General features: G+C 43.3%; 1 long non-coding RNA gene across 1 annotated transcript; it reads left to right on the top strand.

The window, feature by feature from the left end:
- The first annotated feature begins 329 nt into the window (after positions 1-329).
- LOC110015219 (uncharacterized) lies at positions 330-8,182 on the top strand. The gene is made up of 3 exons (XR_002290357.2): positions 330-669; positions 797-975; positions 3,222-8,182. It is a non-coding gene; the product is annotated as an uncharacterized LOC110015219 (long non-coding RNA).
- The last annotated feature ends 440 nt before the right edge of the window (positions 8,183-8,622 follow it).

Below are 8,622 nucleotides of genomic sequence, written 5' to 3'. Positions count from 1 at the left end.
CTTGATCCAAGTCATATCAGAGGGTTTAAACAGGCTTAAATGAGGGCTCTGGGGAGAGGTGAAGCAGTGAGTAGGAGTGTGTAGATATGTGTGCGGAAGGGGTGGGGTGGGAGGAGGCCCATGCTGGGGGTTGGGTGTGCAAAAGATGAATGACTGTCATCGGGAACCGAGGGGCATTCTGGGAACTGATCACACTGAGCCCTTCCTTATGGCTCACTATGAAATTGAGAGAGAGACAGGAGCCAAATGGAGCTGACAGCCCACTGGTTAGACTTTCTTTACGACCCCCCCAAACACACTCACACACTGAACCTGAGTCAAACCTCAACATGCAGTGTCTATTTTTTCCCTCCTCCATGATTTTGTTTGGGAAAAGCAAAAGCTCAAGTTTCTGGTCTGTTCCCGATCCCAACCCCTCTAGCTTTCATGCTTCTCTGCTGCGCCGAAACTCAGCTCCTTACAGTCTTCTGTCTGGCTGCAACAAAACTGAAAGCAGGTTCTGGCACATCAGAAGGAACAAATTAAAACAAACATGGAACAAATCCCATAATACAAAGAAAAAAAGCATTCTGCTTGACATTGTTGGTTCAAAAACTAAAGGTATGTGGGAATGTGAAAGATCAGACAAGAGGCGTGAATCACAGCTACAATTACAATACAATTGAATAGGTGAGTAACAACAATCATTTTAACAATGATTTGATTCACATCATAATTTGTGGTTGACATAGTTGATATTGTTTCATTTTGGACAAATCGATTTGATCCAGCCAAAAATATCCTTTTTATTTTCTAGGACTCTCGGCTCCCTCTCAGGTGGATGCAGGAACCTGATTGACCCTCTTTGCTCTCTGGGTGTGGAGAAGGACCTGCCGCTGCCTGCTATTGCTGTGATTGGGGACCAGGGGAAAAGCTCCGTGGGGAGGCGCCGCCAAGGTTGGCGCTGCCGAGAGGAAGGGGAGAGTCCTGAAAAATGTATTTAAAAAGTGATGGATGTTTTAAAAATATGCATGCTATTGGTAATTATTGCTAATTGATGATGGGGGCATATCTTTTTAAGAAAGTTGATAAAATGTCAAGTTTTTACTAGATATTATGGGGTCTGGGTCACGACCAAAAGACGAAGGTCCTGTTAACAAGCAGCTTTTTATGGCTTGTAGTGGCTTTTAATGGGTTTTAGGGTGGCTAGGTGTTCTTTTGGAGATTTGGAGTAAGGAGGCACCCAGAAGGAGCTCAGAGTGTAGCCGTTGTTCATTCACACCAAGTGAGCCAGTTGAGGCAACTTGGACATCTAGTCCAGATGCCTCCTGGACGCCTCCCTGGCGTGCCATGCATGTTCCACAAGGTGGAAAACCCTGGACACGCTGGTGAGATGACGTCTTTCAGCTGGCCTGGGAAATACCTCAGGATTTCCCAGGTGAACCTGGAAGAAGTGGCTGGGCAGAGGAAAGTCTTACCGTCACCTAGCCCAGGCAGGAAATGGATGGATGGATACCTGGTATCCAGAGTGATTGCTTATATATTGTGAGGTTTGAAAGGGGTGAGCCTGAACTCCAAACCTGTGCTTCATTGTGAAAAAAAGAAAACATGACAGTTGGCAATGAAACACAAATTACAATTTCAATTCATCTGCATTAAATAAAATCTCTCAAAACGTCCAGAGATCATTTTTTATTTTTGTCCATAAATCTGTTAAGTACTTTGTGATTTGTTTTAAATTTGCAAAAAAATCTTCATAAATAAAAGTTTAACTATCTGATAAGTTGCTATAATTGACTTTTAATTAAAAAAAGCCAAAACTTCACCTTTTTAAGGTTGAATCATTCAAGGCTCTAAAACTGATACTTGCTGTCAGTTTTAGTAGTAGTTATAGTTCTGTTAGGTTCTGTTGGGTTATTTTTTGCTGTCAAGCTGCTGGATGTTGAATCCATCATGGGGAACCGGCTGAAACCTGATCTCTGTTAGTTCCTGAGGCTTCTTGCCCTTCCTACCAGGTGTTTATGACAAGAACTCTACAGTTACAGCACCACAGTGAAGGCTGCTCTTTCCTGCCAACAGCCTGTTCTGTCCCTTTTACTCACTCTACACAGAACACCAGACGGAAATGAATCAACAAGATCCTGGTTAGATGCCAAAACCGGGATCGGCCTGAATTCTAGTTTCTGACACCATGTAAATGATTCAAAACGCTTGCAGCCAAGAATTTCACAAATTTGTGAATGATGAGAATATACTGAATTGCAGACATACAAGGTGTAGACGGATGCCCAGACGGATTTAACTTCATATTTATGAAGGCAAAAATGTGTTAATATGGACGAGCTTGTAGATTTGATGTGAGAACTTATAAAATAAAAAGTGAGAACTTGCGCACCAAAAACCTACATCTGTGTGTAAAAATCTCTTGCTGTAAGGGTACACACGTAAAAAAGTCAAACAATTTCTACAAATGTATGAATGTATATTTCAACAAAAACAATTACAACTGACAAATTCTCATTTGCATGTGTTCATTTAGAGTTACAAAATCAAATTGACAATTATAACTGCACAACTCTGCTGCCGCCAATCACAGCTCGCTACATCTGTTTTTGGACTTTTGACACATTCCTTGGAAGAAATTTGTATCAAAAATGATCCATGTCCGATAATGGAACAAGTGGTGAAGGGGGTTAGAAGGTCTAGGAGGGGGCAAAAGAGTCAACCAATCAGAGTGCTGGACACATATGTAGCGGCAGAAAATGGCTTTTGCGGCAGGACCGAGATGTGAATGAACCCAGACATGAAGACGTGATTTTTTAGAGCTTTTTAAAATAAATAAATCTGATCTCTAAACATCCTCAATGTCTTCTATGCATTATAATGAAATATATACAGACAGAAATGTAAAGAGCCTGTAAGTCCAAGTATTGTTCACATCCGTGTTTATAAATGACTTATCACATGAATCATTATTTCGTTCTCACAAAATTATTATTCCGTGGGAACAAAAAATTATTTTGTGGAAACAAATTAATTAATTCATGGGAACAAATGAACTAATTAATTATTTCCCTATTCATTCATTCATTCATTCATTCATTCATTCATTCATTCATTCATTCATTCATTCATTCATTCATTCATTTATTTATTTATTTATTTATTTATTTATTTATTCATTCATTCATTCATTCATTCATTCATTCATTCATTTTCGAATCCGTTTTTATCTCTTTCAGGGTCACAGGGCTGCTGGAGCCTATCCTGGCCACTTGTGGGCGAAGGCTGGGGACCCCCTGGATAGGTTGCCAGTCTTTTGCAGGGCTACAATCACACACCCATGCACACTCACATTGAAACCAATGCACAATTTAGACCAATGAACCTATGAAGCATGTTTTTGGACGGTGGGAGGAAGCCGGAGTCCCCAGTAAAAAAAAACACATGCACTGGGAGAACATGCAAATCCACATGGAATGGTCCCCCATTGATGTTCTGGTTCAGGTCCCCTAACTGGGACTTGAACCAGGGGCATTCCTGCTGTGAGGCAAGAGCGCTCTCCACTGCCCCACCATGCAGCCTAATTCGTTATAATCCGTTATTATTATCAAGTAATTATCCATGCTGAATATTGTTCTGTCAACAATCTTCTCTTTTTAAGATTTGAGACCCACTGTCTTGCATATTTTAGGAGGGACATCACATTTTGTGGTCACAGTTGATGATGTGTTTCTGATCTTAAATTTTCTTATTTGATGATGTGTTGGATGTATTGTCTGGAGGATCAGGACTGCAGAAAATGTGGTTTAGATAAACCAGTTTTCTTTATTATGTTATGTTTTGAGATGACAGACATAAAACTTTGTACAGCGTTACTAAAAGATAAATTTAAAAAGAATAATCTGAACATTGAATGAAACATTCATGAAACGAATGAAAAGTTTAATTAAGCAGATAAATGGCTTCAATATCAATAACTTAAAAGAGAAGGTGGCTTCCCAACAGGAACTGAGTTTAAATACTTTAAACTTTACTAGTTTAAATGCAGTAATCTGTCTAGGAGAAATGTACTATCGGAGGTATTAGATAAAATTGAGTCCTTGCAAACAGAAATCACTTTCCGTACAGAAGATCGGGTCTTTAATTACACAGTTCAAGACAACAGGTTCAGACATTTAATGAAACATTGGAAAAACAATATCTGAGAAGGTCTTAAGGCAAAAATCACAAGGCAGATCTTTAAAACCCAGATCTAGTCAGAGATGTAGCAGGATCTGATCACTTTAAAACTTGAGGACGATTATTAACACCCTCCATAGTAGACAATACCAGAGAGGAAAGTTGAGAGCTTCAGCAGCATCGGTTACATGGGCAGAATATCTTGATCGGATCAATGGTCGGGTTAAAATTCAACCGTGCACATGGGATCAGAAAACCTTTTTCCGATTAGAAGAAACGTTCACATGGGTCACACTTTCGATCGGAATAAATCATTTGGGCATGCGCAGTAGTGTCGAAAATACCGGAAGGAAAATGTGTCCCACAGTAAACAAACCTTTGCTGTCACATATATTTATGCAGCAGCTCGGTAAAAGAGGTGATCTTCCAAACGGGCTTTTATTAATGCTATGAATATTATGAAGTGCCTGTTCGCTCATCATTTTATATTTAATCCGTGTGGTCAGTGCTTTATTTGTGGAAGAACTGAGCTGGAAGAAGAACCCAGTGTTAGGACAGGCTAACACGCGCTAACATCATTAGCCTTTTGATGGACACAAAATCCAGGACCATGCGGGAAAAGCTGCAATCTGCAGCTTGGCTGCATGTAAATGTCTGGGAATAACATCAGCCTTTATTTTGTCGGGGCACAACTTTCAATGTAACAAATCACCCTCCCCTCAAACACATTAATAAATGCGGCTGCTCTGCTCAGAGAGGTTCACTCGGTCCACTGGCACCGGAGCCCGAACGCAGAGCTCGGGTGCCGGGTCCAGACCTCAGTGGACACGCTTCCCAACTGCATCTCCCTCGTGAGGGGTGAAAGAGAGGGGAGAGCCAGCGGGGTGAGAGCGGAGCGGTGCTTTTCACAGGGCATCCGCAGAGCAGCTGGTCGGTCCTATATGCGCTCCAAGGCTTTCTCTTAGCAAAACACCATCTATGCATGACGTAAACCAGAGCAGTAGTGAACTGCACTGTTGTTCCTGGATCTGAGGTTCGACTATCGGACAGACTCTCCTCTCCAGTACCCTGGCATAGACTTTCCCAGGGAGGCTGAGTAGTGCGATTCCCCGGTAGTTGGAACACACCCTCCGGTCCTTCTTCTTAGAAATGGGAACCACCATCCCCGTCTGCCAATCCAGTTGTACAGTTCCTCATTGCCACGCGATGCTGCAGAGACGTGTCAACCAAGACACTCCTACAGACTTGAGGTACTCAGGGCAGACTACGTCCACTCCCGGAGCCTTGCCACCGAGGAGGTCATTGACTACCTTGGTGATTTCAGCTCGGGTGATAGACAGCTTCACCCCAAAGTTCTCATTATCTGCTTTCTAAAAGAAGATGTGTCAGTGGGATTAAGGAGTTCCTCTAAGTATTCCTTCCACCACAATGTCCCCAGTCAAAGTCAACAGCTCCCCACCTGCACTGAAAACGGTGCCTGTAGAGAACTGCTTTCCCATCCTGAGGCGCCGGAGGGTTTGCCAGAATCTCTTCAAGGCCAACCGATAGTCCTTCTCCATGACCTCACCAAACTCCTCCTAGGACCAGGTTTTTGTCTCAGCAACAGTCCGGGCCGCATCTCGCTTAGACTACCGCGACAGGCTCCAGAGATCTTGCGACCACAGCTTAGAGCAGCAGCAGAGACAATGGAAGTAGAAAATATGGTCCACTCGGACTCAATGTCCCAGACCTCCCTCGGTACCTGTCTGAAGTTCTCCCGGATGTGGGAGTTAAAGACTTCCCAACGGAGGCCTCAGCCAGACATTCCCAGCAGACCCTCATAGTGCGTTTAGGTTTCCTATGTCTTTCCGGCCTCCTTGCCCGCCAGCGAATCCCACTCACCACCAGGTAATGATTGGTGGACAGCTCTGCCCCTCTCTTTACCTAAGTGTCCACGACACAAGGCCGAAGTGTGCCTGAAACAACTACAAAGTCGATCATTGACCTCCTGCCTAAGGCGTCCTGATGTCACCTGTATTAATACCTTCTGTGCTCGAACATGGTGTTCGTGCACAGAAGTCCAATAACAAAACACCGCTCAGGTTCCGATCAGGGAGGCCATTCCTACTAATCACGCCCCTCCAGGTGCCCACATGGGCATTGATGTCCCCCAGGAGGACAGTAGAGTCCCCCATTGGTGCACTTTCCAGTACCCCTTCAAGAGACACCAAGAAGTCTGGGTACTCCAAATTGCTGTTCGGCCCGTAAGCCGTAACCACAGTGAGAGACCTGTCCCCCACCTGTAGACGGTGGGACATGACCCAGTCGTCCACCGGGGTGAACTCCAACACTTGCCGGTTGAGATGGGGGCTCACTAGTAAGCTCACACCAGCCCGCTGCCTCTCACCATGAGCAACTCCATAGTGATACAGAGTCCAACCCCTAAGGACTGATTTTCAGAGCCTAGACAATGTATCCAGGTGAGCTCAACTAAATTTAGACGGTATCTCTCAACTTATCGCACAAGCTCAGGCTCCTTCCCTCCCAGAGAGGTGACGTTCCATGTCCCAAAAGGCAAGTTCCATGACCAGGATTTAGGCCGCCGAGGCACCCGCCTTCGACTGCCACCCAAACCATTTTGCAACGGCCTCTTTTGAGGTCTCCTACAGTTGGTGGGCCCATGGAAGAGTGGTCCCACGTCGCTCCTTTGGGCTGAGCCCGACCGGGGTCCGTGGGAAGAGCCCCGGTCACCAGGCACTCTCCTGCAAGCCCCAACCCCAATCCAATCCGCTGGCTCCAGAGCGGGGCTCTGGTGACAAATATCCGGGCCACATAATTGTGTCCTTGATTTTTCTTGTCATCAGAGGTTTCTGAACCGCTCTTTGTGTGACTCGTCACCAACGACCTGTCTGCCATGGGAGACCCTACCAGGGGCTTAAGGCCCAAACAGCTTAGTTCCTGGGATCACTCAGGCTCTCAAACTCCCCCACCATGTTAAGGTGGCGGTTCACGGGAAAAAAGGAAATCCGTATTAATATTGATACCACAGTCCATGAACAGATCACAATTCACATGTGAATTACATTTTCTGGATTTCTTCACTGAGCAAAACTAATTAGTGTAAAAAAATTTGTAATCCAAAAGCTTGTCATGAAACATTGGATGAAGTCCTGTCTCTATGCAAATTAACCAGAGATGTAAAACTAAAAAATAAAACCAGAAATCTAGAAATTACATAAAACTGAAAAACCCAAAGGTCTAGCCAATAAATGGTGAATTAGATTTGAACACTTTCCAAAAATTCTATGTAAGGTTATAATAGTTACTTCACCTCTGCATTGTCAGCATCATCTGCAAGAGTGGCAGTTCTCCTTCCTATTCCTGCTTGCAAGAGCACTGTTTCACCTTTTGGAGTTCTGGACGAATTGTCGAGTAAAAGGCAGAACTGGAGTTCTAATAAACGTGCATATGTTGGTTGGTCTTTGTGTTACAGGTGCCTTTCTGTTAAAACGTGCATGGTTTCCAGCAATATTTATTGTGCACAACACAAAATAACACAATACAATTCTGTTACAACACTAGAAAAATTAACTCACAACACGAAACAATAACTCACATGAAACAATAACTCACGACACAACAAAACACTTTAACTCACATCACAACACAATAACTCACAACACATCACTTTAACTCACAGCACAACACAACAACTGACAACACAATAACTCGTAACACAACACTTTAACTCACAGCACAACACAATAACTCAAAACACAACACTTTACTGTAACATTTTAATTTTCCTTGCCTAAGCTGACATCTAACTCTAGACCAGTGTTTTTCAACCTTTTTTGAGCGATGGCACACTTTAACCTTCACAAAAATCCCGCGGCACACCAGCATCCAAAAATAAAATAAAAACTCATAGTCTGCATTGATTTACAATCTCACATGCATGTTTGTGATAATTATGGCAGAAAAAGCTGGAAGTTCTAGCTGTTTTTTCTAAAAGATGTAATAAAAGTTAGTTAAAAGATTTGAAAACGCTTTGATGTGTGTTCATTGTGGTTTCAAGACGTTTAACAAAGAAAGCCTCATTGTGCGCTGTGACGCTGTCACTTTAACCCAATGCATCATGGGAGATGTAATGCCATCTGCCTCCGAACGCATAGACTCGCGTCTCTGAGCTTCATTGTTTTGTTCACTTGTTCCACGGTCTGATACCGGATTCTGTGGAAAGCTACACCGCTAAAGATGAGCTTTAGCTGTTATTTTTGTTGGAACTGAGAGACTTTATGAGCAGAATCAGAACAAGGAAGTGAAGACTTTAACCACTTCTGATTGGTCAGACTGATGACGTATGATCAAGCCTCCAAGAATGATTGGTGGAGACAGTTAAAGGGGCGGGACTTTCAGAAAACACTTGTAGCTGAAGCTAAATCGTGGTACCTTCATTCTTATCAAAATGTCTTTAATAGA

This window comes from Oryzias latipes, chromosome 6 (assembly GCF_053564925.1).
Source record: "Oryzias latipes strain Hd-rR chromosome 6, Olatipes_Hd-rR_3.1".
Classification (NCBI taxonomy): domain Eukaryota; kingdom Metazoa; phylum Chordata; class Actinopteri; order Beloniformes; family Adrianichthyidae; genus Oryzias; species Oryzias latipes.
The sequence above is the reverse complement of the archived record's forward strand: the minus strand, read 5'-3'. Positions and strand labels throughout refer to the sequence as shown.